The following is a 23967-nucleotide window of genomic DNA, read 5'->3' as shown; positions in this document are numbered from 1 at the left end:
TAACCATTCCACAACTCAGGGCTCTGACAAAGGTTCCAAGGCAAATTCTGGTTGGCGGGAAAGTGACTCAGGAAAATGAAGCTTATGACTTTCCCCGATGGTTCTACGTCGCCTGCTCAGGAAAGAACACCTTCGATAAATTCAGTGTGGACTCCTTTACTTTGAAAGAGTCCATCAGAGGGGTGCAGGAGGAAATCATTAGTGCAATTGAGGCATTGTTCGTGAGGAAACTCAATGACGGTGGAATAATAGTGAACTCCCTGAAATCTCAGTTGCACGATTTCTTCTTCGTAGGTTCATTCCCCAAAGAGCATTTTGCAAATGTTTCTTCATTCTCCAGTATAATGAAGAAGACACAGGAAGTCATGATGGAGTGGGAGAGCTTTTCCAAGAGCGAAGAAAAAATTGCCTTGATGGAATTTGACATTGAAAATGTGCCAAGTGTCTCCATCGAAGAGCTAGAAGCTGTCGTCAGCAGATTCATTGCATATGCCATAAATGAGCGAGATAATGGTCGTCCATTTTTGAACGAGAATCTTTTGGTTGAATAGTAGTGGCATATTTACTGCTGGAGGTATTTTGACTAAGTGTGGGTCCAGTCAATGCATGTCGTCGTCGGATGAGGAATCTTCTTGCATGCAGCCTCCTCATTTATGGTTTTATGACAGATTCTCCTTGCATGTCGCTATCACCTGGAGCATGATGGACATTTATTCCTTGCATGAGGGTGTTCGCTATATTCTAAGCATAATCAACATCATGGGGCGCATTTAATGCACTAGTGGGTGCTATTCTAGGCTTTGAATTAATTGTATATGGGCATAATGGGTCATTAATTGCCGATTCCCACCTTGTTGCACCTTGAGTGGAGAATCTTCTAGGGTGAAACCCTAATTAGGGTTTGCATGGCCTAAGGCCTATATAAAGGGGTGACCCCCCTCATTTGTAAAGGGAGAGATTATCTGAGATTGTTGCATCAGGATTGTGAAGTAGCCAACTTAATGCATTGTTCGATTTTGATGGTGTATTCTTGTTCTACTTTGGCAATCTGCATGGTCTTGCTCTCTTCAATTAGATTAGATTTTCTTATATGTTGTTAGAAGAACCGGATCTGATAGGAGTACTTGTTGGGGAATCTGAGCTCATACTTTTGGTGTGCAATTGATTGTTGTATATCATGCAAAGTTAGCTTGAGCCTTTTGATGTGTATACACTTAACTTCGATCACCAGTAAAGATTGTTCGATCCGATGGCCCATATTGGTGATCTGAAAAACCTCCACGCACCCTTTGAAGATTGCACCGCCTTCGTGTAGTTGTGCTCTGCTGGCGAAACGAAGCGTGGTTTGATTTTGCATGAGTGATCCCGTCTCCTGTTCTTAGGATTAGATTAGCCTTAGCATAGTCTTCTCTACCCTACTCTTATTTACTTTCCGCATATTTCGAAAAATCCAAAAGATCCAAAACTAGAGCTTTCATTATAAATCATCCCTGGCAGAAATCCTTGAGCTTGCATAAGTTTTCCTCAATTGAACACACGTAAGGCCCCTGGGGTTATCAGCAAACCCATCAAACATCTGAGTCACGTCCACGCACTGAAGGAACCTTGGAATTAGCCGTTTGAACTTTAAGCAATCCTAGCATACGGACTAATCTTGATCAAGAGAGGATAAGGTGACCGTTGGTGACTTTATTCTATGTTAGACGCGGTCATAAAAAACACGTCAACAAGACCTTGACATTTAATTTGAGAATCAATTTGAGCCTTCAAAATGTAATGAGACCTCTATATAAGGCTCAACTCTCTCATTTGTAAAGGTTAATAGTTAGAAATCAGAAGTAGAGTAGAGTAGGAGAAGGAAGCTTGTAATTGTTGCCAAGTTATGTTGAAATCAACTCAATACTTTCATCGAAGTTATGGTGGATGTATGTGTTGTGTTTCTACATTTTGCATGGTTCCTTGTTACTTCTTAAGATTAATTAGAGTTCATTGAGTATGGTGGATGCTTATGAAGATATTGTGAAGAATTCCTTGGTGCATACTTTTTTAGTTTGCCGATTGTAAGCTATAGTTAGCCTGAGCCTAATCATTGTGCTAAGTTTGATTGTGGATACTTGTGCAAGTTGTACCAGCATTGGGTATTTGAATGATGTATTTGCTGTGAAAATATTCCATTCCCTTAGAAGATTGCATCAAGTTTGTGTGGTTGTTGTCATCATGGCAAAGCAAACCTTGATTTGAGGGAATTTGTCTATCTAAGTAACATTCATCGTCAACATTGATCTTAGGAGTAGCATAGTCTTTCTAAACCCTTTGCCTCTTTTGTCTTTGATTCTACATCCCAGCAGAGTTCAAGCAAAACATGTCCCCTTGTGATTCCAGCAAATCACATCACATCACTGAGTCTATCCACAATGTAAAGTCAAGACCTAACAACAGTATAAACCTTGGAGTCATCTCATTTGATCACGAAGCTTAGCATTTGAGAGGTCTTTGTTCAAGAGAGGATACATAACCCTGGTATTTTATTCTGTGTTCAAGGTGCATATAAAACACATCAATAAAGACCACTACAATGTACTAAAAAGTGCCCTATAGTTCTTAAAAGAAGCAAGATATACATGCACATTCAATCACAATGAACACCCATTACTCCAAAAGGTTGCTGCTTAGTGCCAAAAGATTCAACAAGGTAGCCCTGCCTTCTACTACTCCAAGCTTCTGTCGTTGCCACATTGGCCCAGTCACAATCACCAACAGAAACCCATTGCCACCTAGATGTAGCTACAAAAAATGTAAAGCAGCAGATGGCATCCCCTCCACATGCCCCTCAACCACACATTGAGAACAATCCCACACCAAAAGAACTGCCTTCCACATATCAGTTGTGGGGGTGACCAAGAAATATAAATAAATTATATTGTGGTGGAGGCAAGTACCCCCTCTCCAATCCCTCTTAAAATCTTCTTATCTTCTTTGGCCATGGTTGTGCTTGATTTAGGATTACATTACTCTTTTATCATTTCACATGGTAGTTATTTAGTATCTTTTCTATTGGTCACATCTTTTCAAGGATTTCTTTGGGAATTTGTCCCCCTTTCCATTCTCCATCCCTTTAGTGCCTAACCCCCTCTCACGAGGAAAACACCAAGGAGGCAATGCTGCAGATTACTAGAACATTTCCATCCTTCTTTCTCCTTTTATATCTAGTTTAAGATTTTAAATTTTGAGTATATCCTTGCTGTCCTTTATATAACCTAACCAGGGTCCTAACAACGGAATTACCAAGAAAAATGGGGAACACAGACCGAAGTTATGAACCCCAAGTAATTTTTGTGTTGTATTTATACCCTAGACTCAGTTATATAAAGGGAGCAAGGAGTTGATCCGGACAGCATACTAACTAGTTAATAGAATATGAAGCCATGAAACATTCAATAGACATAACACTAAATATAAGGGTGATAGAAGGGTGAACTAAAATGTACATGATTGATCTTAAAGTGGCGGCTCTATTCTTTTGAACCTGTCCATTATCAGGCCTTTTCTGATCAATCATTGAGCTGATATTTCTGGTGGCTCGTGGCTATTGCAACGGGAGACTTTGTGCCTGAGACAGTCAACAATATTGACAGGAGTTCCTTGCAGCATGGCAACTTCTGTAATCGTGAGCTTTATCCCTCTTGGGCGGATCATTTGGAGTTCGCAGGAACTTATATTCATAAGGGTCCTAAGTAGAATAACGCTGGCTAGACAGTCTTATAATAGCGATTGTTGCATACAGGCTTTTTCTCATGTGTATTCGAAGACAAGACACGCATTTATGCTCAGCAACTTACAATGCAGGCTAGACAGTCTTATAATAGCGATTGTTGCATACAGGCTTTTTCTCAAATGTATTCGAAGACAAGAGATGAACATATGCTCAGCAACTTACAACGCTGGCATAAGTATCTATATTGATTAATCTATCTTCAATTATTGTTCTTCTGGCAATCGCTGCAAGTAAAGGTCAGAACCTACTCTTTGTAATCTGCTCTATTCTGGAAATTAAAGTTAATATTATGTGCGGTATCTCTGCTATGTTTTAAATGCAAATTATGTTTGTCATTTATGCAAAAATTAAGCAAGCATAAACAACAAGGCTTAGTCTATTAAAGAAACTCAGATTTGAATACATTTATCTTGGAAGTTTGAGGAAGAGTGTTGTTTCCCTGTTATATCTATTTGGGGATCTTTCACTTATGCTTCTTGTTCAATAAGGAAAGGAAGAATAGTGAGAAGAGGTGTTGCAGCTTATTAAGCATCACCACATCCTTGCATTGAAATCTTCTAGGCATGTACATTATTTGCCATTTACCTTCATATTTCTGTTACTAAAAATGAGAAAGCAACTTAAAATATACTCAATATTTGTAGTTATTTGTATATATATGCTTATGCATGTATTACAGGTGAATGTATATGCATGCAAGAGTATGTAGTTCTCTCTTAAAAACAGACTTATTCCTGTGATAGTCTTGACTTGAACAGTGAATGAGTTCCATAAAGAATAGCAGTAATGAACTTATTGTTGTACTCAGTTGAATCAGAGCGAGTCATAACTATATCTTATACTGCTATAAGTATAGAATCAGATTAGTTTTCATATGTCCATATGTATATATGTGTGCATAGGTCTGTACCTATATATACACATATGAATGTATGGATACTATGACGTTTATTACTAAGTGCATTGTGAATGATAATGCATGAGAAGTCTGATTTTATGACTGTTTTGAAGGCAGCGAGTATGTTGTTCCTCATCCGATTTCCATTCACAATGATGAACTCACATATTTAAACCTTTTTGGTTTCTAAAAGAGTGTGAATGCTAAAAATTTAAAAGAGTCTTTTTAGACATTAAAAGCTGAAATCATGTTTTGAGACCAGTTTGAAATACAAGCCCAAACAGGATCATAGGAGAAGTTGTTTTGCTAAAACAGTAAGTCTTCTACCTTTGCAAACTGCAATGATACTTGCCAAGTCACAAGGACATGATGGGTGATATTATTGCATATTCCTTTACCAATTAAGAGATGCTATTGTAGACACATAAGAAATTATCCTCATGTGATCATCCTAGTTCCTCTATTAATTAAAAGGATTTCATTATCCATTTAATTGATTTATTACTATCTTCTTCTATTTAATTCATTAAATCATTTCATTTGCTTAAATCATTAAATTCTTTTTATCATAAATTCATTCTTATTTATTCCTAATCTCTACCACTTCATAAACTATCTTATTTATCCCCTTTCATCCTCACCAATCGCATTCACTCAATGAATGTGAGATAATGCTTACATCTCCATATCATTCCTTTTATCCCACATTCATCCCGACATCAGGATCACCCATGAAGATATCTATAAATGCATTCTTCCCCTCTCTTTCGAATCTCTCTCACTTCTTGAAACTCAGAAGTTGTAATGTTGTTTTGAGATTTCACATCCATTTTTATATTTTCAAATCATTTTCTTATCAATCAACCATTTGCGTTCTTCCATAGCCTCGTGTATTGTGCAAATCTGAGAGCAAAAGTTTTATCACGCAGGATCTTGATAGATAGGAAAACAATAGAATCAAGCTTCTCTTTAATGCATTTTTATATTTTTTTTGTTTATTTCAGTTTTATGCATTTTAGAGGAAGTGTTCTCTTGGCATGATGTTGGATTTTTAACTCTTGGATCTTTGCTTATGGTTGGCCTTTTGAGATTCAAGAAGTAGTTTTCGATATCCTCCATCAACATCTATCTTATGATATGAGACATACTTAAACACACTTGTGTTTCTATAAAGACGTGTGAAGTTCTGGCAATAGCCTAGAGTCCATAAAATGCGAGAATGCATAATGAGAAGTTCCATGTCAACTCTTTGAATTGATATTGAGTTAATTAAGTTGTAATCTGCTGGATGACTATTGTGATCCAAATTGAGTGGGGGTGTGTGAACATTCGACTACACTTCTTTATAAGTGTCATTTTATGAAACTTTGGCCAAAGTGATGCAATAGTCTCTACTTGTGTTCCAGTTTGCATGGTCTAGTCAGGATGGTCATACATAGTTAGAAGCTCAGGATGGTCATACATAGTTAGAAGCACGTCTATAGTTGTATGGTCGATTGGGTTATGTAGGACACCATACCAGAACTCAGATGGTATTCCTTGACGAATTCCTTTGTCTATAATCTCGCGAAGGGTAGGGCCACTTCCAATAGGAAGGTGTGTGGAGGACTAATGGTCTATGGTTGGAGGAAAAGCACTCAGGTGATGCTCTCCCTCCTGCAGATGACTCACCAAGGCTTGTGATTCAGATCTGGTTATTCGGACAGTAGTTTTTTAACTCTATCTTATGTATTTGTAAACTCAATCGTCTAATTGAACGTATATATGTACTTGAAAGGAAAAGAGTATTGTTTATTTCTTTGATGAAAACTTGTAAGCTATTTCAATGTTTCATAAGCAATGCAAAGATTTATATTGATATGTGATGAAAATATTGATTTAAAAGTTGAAAAATTGTCCTGTGTATTTACTTTCATGTTATTACTTTACCTTCTGGTAAATTCAGTTACTTTCTTAAGTATAGTAGAGAATGTTGTTAGATGAATTTTCAGTCTCAAGCTCCACAAGCCCTTTGTAGTTAAGTCCAGTAGGTTTCTTTCAACTGTGTCAGTCTTTATTCCTTTTCTGTCAACAATAAGCCTCCCTAATTTTTTTGAAATATTTTTAAGTCTTTGATGAAAATACTCAGTCAGTGGACTGCTGATTTTTATATATTGCAAGCTATAACTAATGATATGAGTGGCCATAACAAAATGGAATAGCATGAGACAAAATTAAATATTCGTTCTCTCAGAAATTGTCAAATATGCTTATTAATCATATGACAGAGTTCTTGCATGCCACAACAGAAACTGCACTGAAATATTACACTGACCTGTATTAATACCCAATATGCAAAGCCAAGGTGGTTTGAATGATTATATGTGGGCAGAGTAGCTGGTAATGAAACTTCTAGATTTGTTGTATTTATATGTACCCTCCAAACTGGTAAATAGAATTCCCTTATTTTCCATTCATGTCTTCATCTTTTTAATTGCAGACTGCTACAGCACTGTATGTGATGAATAATCCTCTTTCAGTTGCAAATAAAGCTTCAAATATATACAGCAATCACACCTGGAACTTAACTATTGCCTTTTATGCTGATATGGCCTCTTTGTATGCTTTGATATTGAATGATTTCCTTGCTGCAGCACATCTTTGTAATTTAGTTCGTTATATTGAATATATAATAGATTTTATTCATCTCAATCTGTGATTAGCTCATAAAACATTAGATCCAAGGTAGATTTGTTATATCCAAAATATAACACAGTATCATAGCCATGATGTCCTAGGGTTAGTACATTTTTAGGTTTTGGGAGCATGTAGATATAAAGTTCTAGCATATCTGGTAAATGATGCACTTATGCTGAGCTCATATTTGTCTCAAGAATAGTCAAATTACCCAAGAAATGCTTTTGATATGCTTTAGGCAAGCAGACAAGCCTTTAATATTTGCAAGTAGACATAATGAGCAAGTCATGAAACCTAATCTCTTGTCAATACTGTCTAATTTAGGGGTATTGACAAAATTGTTAATTCTATGGAGCACTTTCAAATCCTTGCCCTTAATTACTGTAATGTCCCCTTTTGTAAAATGCCCTAGTTTACCCTAGATTACAATTCTTAGCTATTAAGGGTGGGTTAGAGAGGGAATACCTTTATCTCTTTAATAGAAAAACCCTGCAAACAAGTTAGGAAATTAATCTACCAATTATAACATATAAGTGACTAATAATTACAAACATACTAACTATGATGATATATAAAATAAAGAATGACTGATCATGATCCATAAAGTAAAGAAAGACTAACTATGATTCATAAAGTAAAGTAGAAAGACTATAAAGTAAAGAAAAACCAATTATTGATGAAACTTAAAAGTAATTTGCAATTACAAACAACTGTAAATGTAGAGATCAGAATCATAGGTGAAGCAGTCACCGGTGAGGAGGGACCTCAAAGAAATCAATCCGGACTGGTCAGCAAGAGTAACACAACGGAAACACAAAGATATGATGGAGGCAATGTAGAACAGATTGTTTTATTTCATGAAAATTGATTACAACCAACCAGTAACAACCGGGTTACAGCATAACCGGCTCACAGGCCTGGTAGAACATACAAAATAGGTCACAACCGGGACCTTGAATCTTAAGATCTATCTTCTATGCACAGTCTCGCTACTTGATTCTTCGATTCATTACATTCTAATGCGCAATTACAATTATATATATGATCCAAAGGATCCGGTCAGCCCAAAAGGGATCAAAACCTGAAGAAAAAGACCTAACGTGTAAAATTAACAAGGTCGGCCTCCACCAAGAGATTCCTCCAGAAAATCCAAAGGATGAAGTGTAGATCGCGAGAAAAGGTCGGCCACACGCCAAGGAACATTGGAATCAATGCCCAAGGCTCCGCAAGCTTCGGAAGGGGTTCCGGTAGATCACCAAAATAGGTCCAGGTAATCGATAACAAGGAACTGCTAACCAGTAACAGGAAACTGTCAAGGAAACCAATAGCAATATCTTCTCGGAAAATGATCCAAATGCAATGCGGTCTGGAAATAAGAAAGATGATCAAGTCTTCAAGTAGAATCCAACTCCACAGGATCCAGTCAACCAAAACCAGGACACACAGAAAGAAAAGCTAAAACTGCGACATAAAGCAAAACAAAAAGAAAATGTTTTTGGTTTATGCAAGATTGCTATGAACCGAGGATGCTCCTGCATCAATAGGTCATAACTAAATGAATCCCAATCATAGCAAGTTAGGATGGGTAACTTGATAGGGTGTCTAATCAACCGTTCTCCCTCAATCAAGCCACACTTGATAGGGCGTCTTAAAAACCGTTCTACCTCAATCAAGCCACCTTCTCCTACTCACATGATCCCATCTATCACCATGGTGGAGAGGACGAGGATTTCCTCAATAGGGTGTCCTAAGTCTAACCCTCCTAAGCCCAAAGGCAAAGCACCTTCGCCCTCCTTTGGCCTCAAGTGGACCATGCCATACATATGAGGTGGTGTGCTTAGAGGTGACCCCAACACCATTCTCCCTATTGCAACCCTTCATCTCCCAACCATGGTTGATTACAATAATCAGACAAAATACATATATATATATAAAGCATCATATTATATCACATATCCCATGTTAAATAGCCATAAGCAATCACATAGTATGAATCAGGAATGAGCAGAGTGGAGATAACATGCAGTATACTATATTGAATAATCATAACAGCAATCTGCTATTAATAGTAGTATGCAAAAAGTATTATCATATATACCCACAGAAACCTCATACCAGAGTATCGCCTTCTCTTGATGATAATTGCAGATTCGATCTTTCCTTTTATGCTCCCTTCTTCAAGGACTGTTTGATCCCCTAGCCTTTAGGAGCCTAACCCTATTTAAGTCGGGTGAAGAGCTGGGAGGAAGAAACATGCCTCCTCGAAAGGACTGGTCTTGTCCAATGCATCTGTCTTTTGGGTTAAACCGTTCCTTAACAGGCATTAATTAAAATGTATACTAATTAAACATTTAATACATCAGATCGATATTATGCTATTAATCATTAAAAAATCAGATCGATATTATGCTATTAATCATTAATAAACTAGATCGATAAATAGTAAACAAATCAAATTGATATGGTTAAATAGATCAAGTCAATAATATTAAATTTAAACAAATCAGATCAACAATATAGAGTGGATTAGGTACGGCTCATGATAGTCCACCCTTCCTAAATTTGCTTTTCCTCAAGCAACTTAAGATTTGGATGATCAAATATTTCAAGACCTTCCCATGTTGCATCCTCAGTGGGTAGACCTTTCCACTTGACCAAATATTCTTCAATGGTTTTATTTCTTAAACCTTTTTTCCCATACATTGAGTATCATTTCTGGTTCCAAGATTAGTTTTCCATCATCATCGAGGGGGGGCAATTCCAGGCATGGAATGACATGTTGTCCCAATGCCTTTTTAAGGAGAGACACGTAGAATCATAGTTTTAAAACTCGCGGACTCGCCACGGACTCGCGAGTCCTTGGGAGCCGCGAGTCAACTCACCTAGGACTTGCGAGGCGAGTCCAGGCGAGTCCCTGCGAAAGACTCACGCGAGTCTTTTGCTCGAACTCGCGAGTCTTTCGCAGGGACTCGCGAGCCTAGAAAAGACGCCCATAAAGGGTTAAAAATGACTTTTTTTTTTGTGTTTCACTTCATTTTTATTTTTGTTTGGTTTTAGCAGGTTTGTAGGGTTTGAAGGAGTAGAGGGAAGAAGAAAAAATCAGCAAGAGAGATCTAGGTAAGTATTTTTTCTCTTTCTTTTTTTTTCATTTGAATCATTTCATTGTTTTGAAACTCAAAAAAATCTTGAAAAACAAGGGGATATGCTGCCAAAAAAAATTCTATTTTATTTCCTAAGTTATTTCCTCTTTTTTTGTTGTTGTTTTTGAATGCTATTTTTCCCAAATGATTCATTGTCATTTTTTTTGTTGATTTTCCATAAAACCCTGCTGATTTTTTTTTTTTCATGTTAAATCAGCAATGGCAAGTTCAACTCCAAGGGCAACCCCAAGGTCAAGAAGACAAAGAGATAAAGCATGGAAATATGGGATTGCAGGAAGCAAAAAAGGGGAGGTCACTTGCACCGAATGTACAAAATGGATGACTGGTAGAATCAATAGATTAAAATACCACCTTACACAAATACCTGGATATGGTGTGGAGGCATGCCCCAAATCAACTCCTGAAATTATTAGAGAGATGAAGGCCATTCTTGCTAAGAATGATATGCATAAGGAAGAAAGGCAAAAAACAAGAGAAGCCATGGCAGCTGCAATGAATCCCACATTGTCCACTTCGGGTCCCATTGGTCACACTCGGGGTTGTCAGTCACTTTCATCTTTTGGTGACAATGAGGGTGAGGGTAGTGGCATTCCTGTTAGATCAGACCCTAATTTTTTTGTACCACGCAATGTTCCAGGTGCACAACCTTCACTTGAAGGTACAGGATGGAATAAAGAGAAGCATGAACAAGCACGGATAGCAGCTTCAAACTTTTGGTTTTACAATAATCTATCTTTCAATGCAGCAAACAATGTGTATTGGGAAGGTTTTGTTAATGCAGTAACAGTTGCGGGTAAGGGGTTTAAGGCCCCAACAGGTCATGACTTCAGTGGGCCATTGCTAGAGAAAGCTGTGCAAAACACACAAGGTGTGGTTGATGATCAGAAAAGGTATTGGAAGAGAAAAGGATGCAGCATTTTATCTGATGGATGGACAAATGGACGGAATAGGACTCTTCTCAACTTCTTGGTGGCTTCAAATGGTGCAATGGTATTTATAAAGTCTGTTGATGCCTCAAATGAAATAAAAAATGCAAAGACTTTGTGTAATCTGTTGGATGGTGTGGTTCAAGAAGTTGGAGTTGAGAATGTTGTCCAAATTATCACGGACAACGCAACTGCATATGTATCTGCAGGTAGAATGCTTATGGAGAGGCATCCTTCGATTACATGGAGTCCTTGTGCTGCACATTGCTTGGACTTGGTGCTAGAGGACATTGGGAAGATTGGATGGGTGAAGAAAGTGGTTGAAGATGCAAGAAGTGTCACCAAATTCATCTACAACCATACTTAGGTGCTTGCTTTGATGAGAAAACACACAAATGACAAGGACCTTGTGCGACCTGGAGTGACACGATTTGCTAGCCACTTCATCACTTTGCAGAGCATTCTTAGTGCCATTCCTCATCTTATGCAGATGTTTGTGTCAAATGCTTGGTTGGGGTCTGCATACTCCAAAAGACCTGAAGTAGAGAAGATTGTGAGCATTGTTTTTGATGAAGGGTTCAATAAAAGTGGAGAGGAGTTGACTGTGGTAAGTAACAAACACAAAAGTAAAGTTTATACAATCTTGTCTATTTGCTGATTTTATTTTTTAGGGGTTGATTTTGTACTAATTTAAAATTTGTTTTCATTTTTTTAGGTGACAGAACCTTTGGTAAGGGTTCTTTGTATGGTGGATGGAGAGGGCATGCCAATGGGTTTCATTTATGAGGCCATGGATAGGGCCAAAGAGGCCATTTCACATTACTATCGTGGAAATACAAGAAAATGTGAAATCCTTTGGCGCATCATTGATTGTAGGTGGACAAACCAACTCCACCAACCGATACATGCCTTCGCCTACTTTTTGAACCCGAAATTCTACTTCTCTGATTCATTTAGGGCTGATGAGGAGGTCATGGTAGGTGTTATTACATGCATTGATAAGATGACACCTGATCCTGAGTTGAGAGACAAGGTTCTTGATGAGTTGGAGGTGAGATTTGACATTTGCAATTTCTCTATCTTTATTTATGAATTCGGAAATGTTCATTATTGAATTTGAGTTTGACACTTTGACTATCTATTTCTGAATTTGGAAATGTTCATTGTTCAAGATCTACAAAAGTGCAGAGGGGAGACTCTTCTCATCACAACTAGCAATTGATAGGAGAGGAAAACAACAACCAGGTAAAAAATTTAGTAACTTAGTTTAATAGTGCAAGAAAAAACCTACAAACTTGATTGTTACATTTTTCTCTCAATTCTAATATTTCTAAATGTTTTTTGTAGATTTATGGTGGGAGAATTATGGTGTTGGCATGCCTAATCTTCAAAAGATAGCTATCCATGTTTTGTCTCAGCCATGCAGTGCTTCTGGGTGTGAACGAAATTGGAGTGTATTTGAGAGCATTCACACAAAGAAGAGAAATAGATTGTCACAAAAGCGGCTCAATGATCTAGTATTTGTTCGGTACAACCTTCGCCTTCGAGTTAGACAGGTGGAGGGTGTTTCACATGAGGCCATTGACTTGGATGAAATTGATCCATATGGTGATTGGACCAAGAATGAACAAAATGATGGTGACGATGTCCTCCTTACCGAAGAAGAAATTGCAGAAATAGAGAGAGGAGCAACACAAGATGCAGAAGGAGCAAGATTGGATGAAATGGAGGATGAAGATGAGGAGGAAGATGAGGACGATGATGAGGACTTTGACTTTGAAGAAGAATCATCTCACCATTTAGATACCACAACAGCCACTGCTACTACTTCTAGCTCAAGGCCTGAAAAATTGAGCTATATTAGGAAAAATACAAAGAGGAAGATGTAGTCTTCTCTTTGGTTTGTTCATTCACATTGTTGTTTTTCACATTTGGAGTTGGACTTGGAGATATCATTATATGTAATTTTGTGAACATTTATATACTTATGCTGCCAGCCTGCCATTATAGTATTATACATTTTAGAGTTGAAACTTGAAACTTGAATATGCTGCAAAACTTGAATATGCTGCCATGAATGATGAAATTTCAAATATTGCGTGTTTGTAGATCATATGACATGTGTAATGTTTCAATTATGGCACTTATGTTCTCTAAATGCATTAATTTCTTTATGTTTTTTTTGTAAAACTACAGTTTTTTTTTTTGCCGAGTCTTTCACAAGTCTTTCAAGAGTCCGAGTCCGAGTCCAAATTTTTGGCTTGCCGAGTCCGAGGCGAGTCCGAGATTTTCAACCATGCATAGAATACATTGTGGATTTTACTGTTTGAGGGCAACTCCAGTTCATAAGCCACTTCCCTGATTCTTCTCAATACTCTATATGGCTCATAGAAGCACGGTTTAAGCTTTTATGCTCCACTAACTTTTAGTGACGATTGTTTGTATGGTTGTAGTCCTAAAAAGACCATGTCCCCTACTTCAAATGTTTGTTCAGTTCTCTTTTTGTCCGCATATACCTTCTGCTGATTTTGGGCTTGGAGAAGATTGTCCCTACACTAATTCACAATGTCCATTATTTTTCTTGTATGAAGTCTCCAGCTCTTGGAACTCGACTTTTAGAGTGAATCAAATCTCCAAAGGATGTTGTTGTGTATCCATACAAAGCCTTGAAAGGACTCATCCCTATAGACATATGATTAGAGGTATTATAGTAGTATTCTCCTAAGTGAAGCCACTTAGTCCATGCATTTTGTTGCCCTATAATGTAATTCAGTAGATATCCTTCCAACCATTTGTTGACGATTTCAGTATGCCCATCTATTTGTGGATGGTAACTTGTGCTAGGAGTTTACTTTGTTCCGGCTAGCCTAAAAAGTTCTTGCGAAAAGAGACTGAAGAAACGACTGTCTCGATCACTTACAATGTTTCAGGAAAAACCATGTACTCTGAAAACTTCTTTGAAGAAAACCTCAGCTACTTGAGGTGTTCTAAATTCTATGGATATTGCCATGAAGTGGGCATATTTTGTTAGTCGATAAACCACCATACCAACGCAGTTTTTCCCTTGTACTTTGGGCAACCCTATTATAAAGTCCATGAATATGCTTTCCCATTTTTGGTTAGGCATAGGCAAAGGTTGAAGTAATTCCATTGGGTATATATGTCCATCCTTGTTCTTTTGACATATCATGCATTCCTTTACATGCTTCAATACATCCCCTTTAAGACCCTTCCACGAGAATCTTTCTCTAATCTGCTTATAGGTTTTGTAGTATCCCTGATGGCCTGTTGAGGGATTGTCATGATAATTTTTCAAGATCTCCTTTTTTACCTTTGACCTTGGCGTGATGAATACTCGATCTTTATAGAGGATGAGGTCATCCATAAACCTATATCTTTCAACCTGTATTTTTCCCTCAATTAGATCACTCGAGAATGTATCTTTAGCATACTCTGTGAGTATAGATGTTTTCCAATCAGTAGATATTGTTGTTATTGCATTAAGATGGGGTCTTCGAGATAAAGCATCTGCCACAATGTTATTCTTGCCCTTCAGATACTCAATGTCAAAGTCATATGCTTGCAACTTACTTACCCACTTTTGCTGTCTATCATTTAGGTCCTTCTGACATAGGAAAAACCTCAACCTGTTGTGATCAATTTTCACAATGAACCTTCCAAAAATCAAATATTGCCTAAATTTTGCCAAGGCGTGCATAATTGCCAACATTTCCTTATCATAAACAGAGTATGTTCTTTCTATGTCTTTGAGTTTCCTACTCTCAAAATCTATGGGATGTTTATTCTGCATCAATATTGCTCCAATACCTTCCCCTAAAGTGTCACAATATAGCTCAAAGGGTGAGGAAAGTCCGGTATAGCTAGTACAAGGCAGGAACTCATAACTTCCTTGAGTCTCTCGAAGGCTACTTGGGCCCCTTCACTCCATGTGAAAGCTCCTTTCTTAGTTAGATCAGTAAGTGGTGTCATTAGTTTTGAGAAATCATTTGCAAACTTCCTATAATAACTGCAGAGCCCCAAAAATCCTCGAAGGTGTGTAAGGGTTTTGGGCTTTGGCCAACTTTGGATTGCCTCTATCTTTTCTTCATCTATCCTTACTCCTTGTGCACTAATTTTGTGTCCTAAGTATAGGATCTCCTACATACCGAATTCACATTTGGACGATTTGGTATATAGGGAATTTTGCTCAAGTATTCCTAACACTCTATCAATATGTTTTAGATGCTCTTCCAAGGTTTTACTATAGATTAAGATGTCATCAAAGAAAACCAGTAAGTAAGAACTTCCTTAGCTGCCCCCTAAAAATGTGGTTCATGCAAGATTGAAAAGTGGTAGGAGCACTGGTTAAGCCAAATGGTAGGACAAGGAATTCAAAATGTCCATAATGGCATCTAAAAGTTGTATTTGGTATATCTTCTTCCCTTAGCCTAATTTCGTGATATCCTAACCTTAAGTCTATCTTGGAGAAGTAAATTGCTCCATGAAGTTCATCAATTCGGGGAATGGGGTATCTGTTCTTGATTGTCTTTTTATTCAGTACCCTATAATCGATGCACATCCTCATTGTGCCATCTTTTTTCTTAGAGAGTACAACGGATGAAGCAAATGGGCTGCAACTTGGCTGAAAGTGCCCCATCTCTAATAACCCCTTTATGGTTTTTTCGATTTCCTCCTTATATTTGTGTGGATGGTGGTAGGGTGTGGCGACCACTAGCTTTGTTCCTCCTTCTAACTCAATGGCATGTTCAAAGCCTCTCTCGGGAGGTAGACCTAGAGGGATATTATCAAAAACCCTTTTGTGTTTTCTTAGCAATGGTTGAATATTCACATGGACTACTTTTCCTTTGGGAGTAGTCTTGTCTAAGATTAAGCATTGGACCACCCACTCTGCTTGGTTATGACTAAGAATTTTCCCCATCTTTTTTGCTGAAACTACCCTAGGAGATCCATCAAAGAGTCCTTGCAATACAATCCTTCACATTATAGAATTTGTCCTTGATCTCGTATTTTCCTGTAGAGATGTTAAGTTGAGGAACGCTCTTTGTACATGAAGTTGTAAATCCATCAACTAGTGCTACCTTAGATCCCTTGAAGTCTTGTGCCTCTAATCCCAATCTTGTGGCTAAGTCCTCATCTATAAAATTATCTGTAGCTCCACTGTCTATAAGAGTTGTCACCTTTTCTCCACCCTTCTATTAATCTTCACTGAATTTTACCTTTTTACAAGGGGCCTCCCTATATTCATCAGGTGTGGTTTCTATGTGGTGAGCTTGGCCCCTTTTTACACAATTATGACCAGGCTCCCAATTTTCTCCACATTTGAAGCACGTTTTATTCCTTCTTGGGTTCTTTCTTTTACATTCATGTCTTGGACTCCACTCCTCATTATATATGTAGCATAACTTTTGCTTCTCGCTCCCACCTTGCTCACATTTGTGACCTCTCTCCCATTTCTTCTTGCAATTAAAACATAAACCCTTCTTCCTTAGTTCCTCTCATTCATCATGAGAAATTAAGGCCCTCTTACGGCCATCCTTGTCATGGAAGTGCTTATCTTTTGATGTTGTCTTTTTAGAGTGATCTCGTCCTTTGGTTTGAGCAGCCTCCAACCGAGTAGCCTTAAGGATTGCTTCTTGGAGAGTAGAGGGATCCAAAGCACTCACTAGCCCTCAGGTAGTATTTGTTAGTCCCTCTATGAATAGGTAGGTGAGCCTTTCTTCGGATATCCCAAGAACCATAACAGCTAATCTTTGAAATTCCGTGATGTATTCCTCAAGAGACCCCCTTTGTCCAATCCTTGTGAGTTCCTTAAAATGTTTTTGTGGATGGATTTCATCAAATCTTTCAATAAGTTTTTGTTTGAAGGCATCATAGGTTCTTATATTCTTGTGGTCTTCGGTAACTAGGCCATGATGCCACCAATCGTGTGCCATTCCTTCTAAGTGTAAAATGGCAAATGTGATGGCATCCCTTTCTGTCATGGGCCAAAGAGTTAGGTATGTTTCTAGTTTTTGCAGCCATGCATGGGCTGTAATCTTCCCTAACCCATCAAAATTTGGGATGGACAATTTCCCTATTTTATTTTGTACACTTTGGTTAGGTTGGTTATCTCCTTTCCTATGGATGCTCCTCATTCTAGCCTCACAATATGTTGTGAATGGGATACTTCTTTTCACCTCAGGGTCCAATCCTGCATATTCCGTGGCAAGTTCCCTCATAGTTCGGTTGTTAATTTCTCTATTTTCCCTTGATGATCCCTCCTCATTTAAGAAGGGGGGTCTATTTGTGCTTCGGTTTGACCCTATTGTAGTTCCATGATTGTTCTCGGATTGGCTGGGGGTATCTTCCCTTTCATGCCTTTGGTTTGGCTTAAGAGCATTGTTTATGTTTTGAAGGGCTTGAAGTAATGCTTGGGTTGTTTCTTTCTTTCTTTCCATGAAACCCCTCAATTCATACTCCATTTGTGCGTCCTTTGTGTTGTTTTGGTGGGTAGCCTTCCTCTTTTCCTTTTCTACAGCCCCTAATTGCTCACTGACTGAGCTGCATTAACCGTTTTCCCTCAGGTTGGCAGGAAAATGCTCTGATACCACTTGTAATGTCCACTTTTGTAAAATTTCCTAGTTTACCCTAGATTACAATTCTTAGCTATTAAGGGTGGGTTAGAGAGGGAATAACTTTATCTCTTTAATAGAAAAACCCTGCAAACAAGTTAGGAAATTAATCTACCAATTAAAACATATAAGTGACTAATAATTACATACTAACTATGATGAAACATAAAATGAAGATTGACTGATCATGATCCATAAAGTAAAGAAAGACTAACTATGATTCATAAAGTAAAGTAGAATGACTATGAAGTAAAGGAAGACCAATTATTGATGAAACTTAAAGTAATTTGGAATTACAAACAACTGTAAATGTATCTTACCACACTTGATAGAGCGTCTTAACAACCGTTCTCCCTCAATCAAGCCACCTTCTCCTACTCACATGATCCCATCTATCACCATGATGGAGAGGACGGGAATTTCCTCAATAGGGTGTCCTAAGTCTAGCCCTCCTAAGCACAAAGGCAGAGCACCTTCACCCCCCTTTGGCCTCATGTGGACCCTGCCATACATATGAGGTGGTGTGCTTAGAGGTGACCCCAACACCATTCTCCCTAATGCAATCCTTCATCTCCCAACCATGGCTAATTACAATAATCAGACAGAATACATATATATATAAAGCATCATATTATATCACATATCCCATGTTAAATAGCCATAAGCAATCACATAGTATGAATCGGAAATGAACAGAATGGAGATAACATGCAGTATACTATATTGAATAATCCTAACAGAAATCTGCTATTAAAAGTAGTATGCAGAAAGTATTATCAGATATACACACAGAAACCTCATACCAGAGTATCGCCTTGTCTTAATGATAATTGCAGATTCGATCTTTCCTTTTATGCTCCCTTCTTCAAGGACTGTTCGATCCCCTAGCCTTTAGGAGCCCAACCCTATTTGAGTCGGATGAAGAGCTGGGAGGAAGAAACATATCTCTTCTAAAGGACTGGTCTTGTCCAATGCATGTGTCTTTTGGGTTAAACCGTTCCTTAACAGACATTAATTAAAATGTGTACTAATTAAACATGTAATACATCAGGTCGATATTATGCCATTAATCGTTAATAAATCAGATCGATATTATGCTATTAATTATCAGACCAATACTATGCTATTAATCATTAATAAATAAGATTGATATTATGCTATTAGTCATCAGACCGATACTATGCTATTAATCATTAATAAACCAGATTGATGAACAGTAAACAAATCAGATTGATATTGTTAAATAGATAAGGTCGATAATATTAAATTTAAACAAATCAGGTCAACAATATAGAGCGGATTAGGTACGGCTCATGACAATTACCCTAATAAATTATTAACGCAAAGTGTTTGCTGCTAGATCTAGACATCAATAGTGCAAAGCCTGGCTTTGTCCTTCAGGTACAACAGATATCCAAGTAGACTACATGAAAACATTTCTGATTTTTATCAAAGGTCAAAAATATCACTTAATCAGAAGCTGTAAAAGCCCACAGGAAAAATAGAGCAAATGGGTAGCCACAAGCACCTCTGAGCAGATATGAAATCTAGCTGCCAATAACATCAGCTTAGTGACCCAATAAGTTTCCTTTCATATTCTTCGTACAACTCACTGCCAGAGGTCAGATGATGATACAGTGAAGGTGAAAGGAAAGGAAAAAGGAAAGGGTCTTTTATAGTCCACAATGCCAGCCATCTATGTATCCTTTCATATTCTTTGTACAACTCACTGCCAGAGGTCAGATGATGATACAGTGAAGGTGAAAGGAAAGGAAAAAGGAAAGGGTCTTTTATAGTCCACAATGCCAGCCATCTATGTATGGGTTTACAGATGGGTTAGAGCCCTATGAGAGTACCTCGTACTCCTTGCGGGAGGTACCTAACTGCACTACAAACGAGGCGTACATACCTTACCCCCTTGTGGGATTTGAACTTGTGACCTCTCTTTCAAGAGCACAAGTTCTCCACCACTAGGCCAACTCAGGCATATGAATTCCAGGGAACTTGAAGTTTAAATTTTGACCTGGTTGAATTGATTAGTAAACCATTTAGGTACATTCATTGAGCTTTGCCACTAAAGGGTAGAAATCCTGACTGTATGTCATATCCCTGCCCATGTATATGATCACGGCCTTTATAGCAGTCAAACCCAGGCAATTAAAATAAATAGGGCTGACCAGAATATACAATTACAGAGGATATTTCAACAGCCGACCAGAATATATAAAATAATAGTAATATTTGAAGGGCCAACCAGAATATAAAACAGCAGTGAATATTTGAAGGGGGCCAACCTGATTGAGATATTTGCATCACCACCATTTAGTTTGAATTGGCCAACTGAGGGTTATTTAAAAGGGAGGCCGACCCGGTCTACTTGAGATTATTTAAGGAGTGTGATTAGGCAGCATTTCCAAAAAGGGAAGAAAATGATAATTAAATAGTAAAGCAGGGCAGCGATTAGTTACGAAGGATTGTATCCCTTGCAAAGGAAATATGCTTAATGAAAAGGTGTGACTTCTCCCCCTTGAAGATATAAGAGTAAGGACAAATCAATTGGAAAGAGATCCAGGAATGATCAATTGAATGGAAATGGAATAAGCATCTGATCTGAAATAAGAAATAGAATGATAAGGGAAGAAAAACTGGTTTAATATATATAGAAGACAATTATGATCTGCAAAATGGGAATAAAAGAAAATAAGTAGTTGATAATCATAAAATAAGCGGAATAAGATCAGGAATTCTCATATATATATATATGAGTATATACAACAGTTACAACAGTAAGACATAACCTACATATTCATATTTCTAAGCTATTTGGTATGTCATATGTGGAATCTAATATGGCTAGATGAATTGCTTGAATTACTTATTTCATAAATAATTGTGTATTGATTTAAAAAACCAATCTTATTAGAAACAGCAAAGGGAAACACAAGGAATGTGGGAATATGAACTACCCATTAGGTGGACACCCATTGAGTTGGTTACTTGTGGGCACCTATTGAGTTGGTTACTTGTGAGCCAAGGCATCGGATTGAGTTGGTTACTTGTTCAACATTCTTCGGCTTAATTGGGGTGGATAGTCTCCCAGCATGCTATGGTGTTTTCCCCTCAAGTTTCTAATATGGTTGAAGCTATAGTGTGTATGTTTACAAATAAAAATCTTCATTATCATTTTGTTTAATCATTAATTGATTATTCTCCTAAATTCAATTGCCATTGTGTAATTTAGTGAAAGAATACTCTTGTAAATAAGTTGTATTTTTGGATTTGTCATTCTTTTTGGCAAAATTAGACATACCCCAGAAGGGGACATTACACTGTAAGACCCTAAAGCATCTTTAAAAATCTGCTGCACTCTAAGAGTCTAAAATATTGTTTAAATATTTCTCATTCTCACTAAAAATGAGGAAAGATTAATCTAATTAGCTCTTCACAAGGTGGCATGAGCCTTCCCCAGGATGTATGTGACCATTAAATTTATTTTAGGTATAACTTTACAATATACAAATAGCCAAAGAATTGCAGGCATACGATACTAAGCACATTACAACTGGCATCTCTGTCAAATAGACCCGAAGAGTCTCAAATCTTCAAACTTGACTTCCTTCAACAAAAGAAACTTAAGTAATAGCAAACAAAATTTCCTCTACTCTTAAAAAATATGGGCAAAACTTAAAGGCATAGAGTATTGAGCATGGAAAAAGTAGATAACCAAACAATACGCTCATATCCTTTGAGAAGTTAATCTTGATCAAAAGATAATTACATCCAGCACACCTAGCAAACTCTCTTCCTTCCCATACAACAAAAATGTTGCAAACGATGTCACACTTTAGATAAGCTCTATTCGCCCTAATCTAACCACAACCAGGAAGTGTTTATTTCTTGAGTAGAGAGCCTTTGCTTCATAAAATTATAAAAATTGAATAATGTAATTAGCCTTCAACTAGTTATAAGCTCAGGATCTTCCAATTATCTCAGTCACACATGGCTTTCTGCAATTCTGTCACCTTACGGCTGACAATGTTTATCAAGTCTACATGGCCATCTGATGTTCTTCATCCATGCCTGAATAGAAACATAATCCAATGCAAGCAAGCATAATTTAAACCCCTTCAGAAATTCCAGTTCCCATTAACATGGCTTGATGCCTGCCCAATGTAACGTCACTAAAACCAAAAAAATTTAAATATCGCTCAATTTTCTCATTTTTACTCTTGTAGACTTGTCAAACAGTTGGCAATCAAAGCAAATCCTTCAATATTTCTAAATCTCGGTGTTTAACCAATATCTCTAGTTTATTGAGCAGTTGAGCGAACCGTTGGCATTCATGGTCAATGCAGGGACATTTCATCAAACAGTTTGTAACAAATTTAAGAATTGCATTATGACAAAGAAATATACGGCTGAAAGTAATATATAGATGTTCCCGAAATAATATAAACATCAGCAAAAACTCATGCCATCAATAACACATAGTTTACAATGCTTGCAATATAATTAAAAAATCTGAAGTTTTATAAATATTGCTGTTCTGAAACCTATAACACTGCTATTAAAAAATACTTCCAAAAAATAGTCCTCTTTGTCCAGGCGCACCTTTAATATGCTGATAACTTCTTACTGTTAATAATTAGAGAGAATAGGGGTCCAAAATCCCATGAAACAGGCAGCTGTAACTCGCAATCCTCACGCCACTCCAAACTCTTGCTCTCTCACTCTTCAAAAAGGCAGCGACTTCACTTCATACGAGCTACGCTAGTCTTTTGTGTGTCATCAAAAGATAAGGCGGCCAGTAGAATGTGTGGAATCTACATAAATGAAACGGCCAGCTCAAAGTTATATATATACTTGGTAGATAAATACCTATGATACCCTTTTATGTGACATTTTCACTTTATATTTGCTATACATGCACCTTTTTTTCTTTTTTTTTTTTGGCAATAGGGGAGAGGGGCCGATGGTGGTGGTTATGTTGAATAGTTGTTCACATCATCAGATGATGTGGAAGTCAAATCATCTAATTGTCCACATTGTTGTTAGGTGTCAACAGCCCATCAAACTCCTTTCACTTGTTATTTTCACTCTTTTTACTCTACCATGCATTTCTCAAAAACACAATCTATCACATGATTTGTGTGGCATGGTTCGACAATGGATGCATGTTCTCCACTTGGTTGTTCACTACCACACCACTACATGCTCACCAAATGTGTATTTAGTGCACGCTAACTTCGCATCTTCAACCTGTCGACAACGATTTTATGCTTATGTTGGATTAGTATGGCATTTGTTAGGGTATCTTTTAAATTATTTGAAACCCCAATATGTGGTTGCATGTTTAAAAACCAATGTGCAACAAGGAATGAGTGATGGAGCACTTTGGATTTGCCAATGGGGAGATTGGGAAGTAGCCATAGTAATACATTTTTTTGTTTCGTTGTGTTTTTTCAATACATTCAAAATCTAAGAAAATTGGAATGATTTGCCATGGCAAGTGAGGTTGTCTTCCAACCTCACAATAGCAATAATCCTCTACTGTGTTATCCTCAATTTGAGCATCTTCATAGTCATTTTTGTGTTGTTTATTTAAATTTTGAAATCTTTGTTTTATTCTTATCTTAAAATTTCTAATACACTTGTAGTTTCAGGTTTAAGACCCAACACTACAAGTGTCTTTAAAAAGTTTTGTATAAGCATACATGTAGAATAGATTTTCAAACTCGAAACTACATTTGTTGTTAGCTTTGTATATGATATATTTATGTTGAATCGGGTTTTACAACTGACATTACACATGTTAAGGTTTTTCAACTTATGCACATGTATATCAGGTTACAAAACCTGATATACACATCCATATCGGTTTCGTAACCCGACATACATG

At 37.4% G+C, this 23967-nt stretch overlaps 1 protein-coding gene across 3 annotated transcripts in view; it reads right to left on the bottom strand.

Annotated features, from left to right (window-relative positions):
- LOC131079601 (uncharacterized) overlaps positions 1-22914 on the bottom strand; it is an 82348-nt gene extending 59434 nt beyond the window's left edge. The window contains exons 1-2 of one of the 3 annotated variants that reach the window (XM_059211279.1): positions 22680-22914; positions 18389-18570 (exon numbers count right to left, since the gene is read on the bottom strand). The gene's annotated coding sequence lies outside the window, so the exon portion shown is untranslated. Of the gene's footprint in view, positions 1-6987; positions 7301-18388; positions 18571-22679 lie in introns of all 3 variants that reach the window. The other 2 variants (XM_059211280.1, XM_059211278.1) reach the window with 2 other exon arrangements.
- Positions 22915-23967: the final 1053 nt, after the last annotated feature.

This window comes from Cryptomeria japonica, chromosome 9 (assembly GCF_030272615.1).
Source record: "Cryptomeria japonica chromosome 9, Sugi_1.0, whole genome shotgun sequence".
Classification (NCBI taxonomy): Eukaryota; Viridiplantae; Streptophyta; class Pinopsida; order Cupressales; family Cupressaceae; genus Cryptomeria; species Cryptomeria japonica.
Note: the sequence above shows the minus strand (reverse complement) of the source record. Positions and strands in the feature narration are given on the sequence as shown.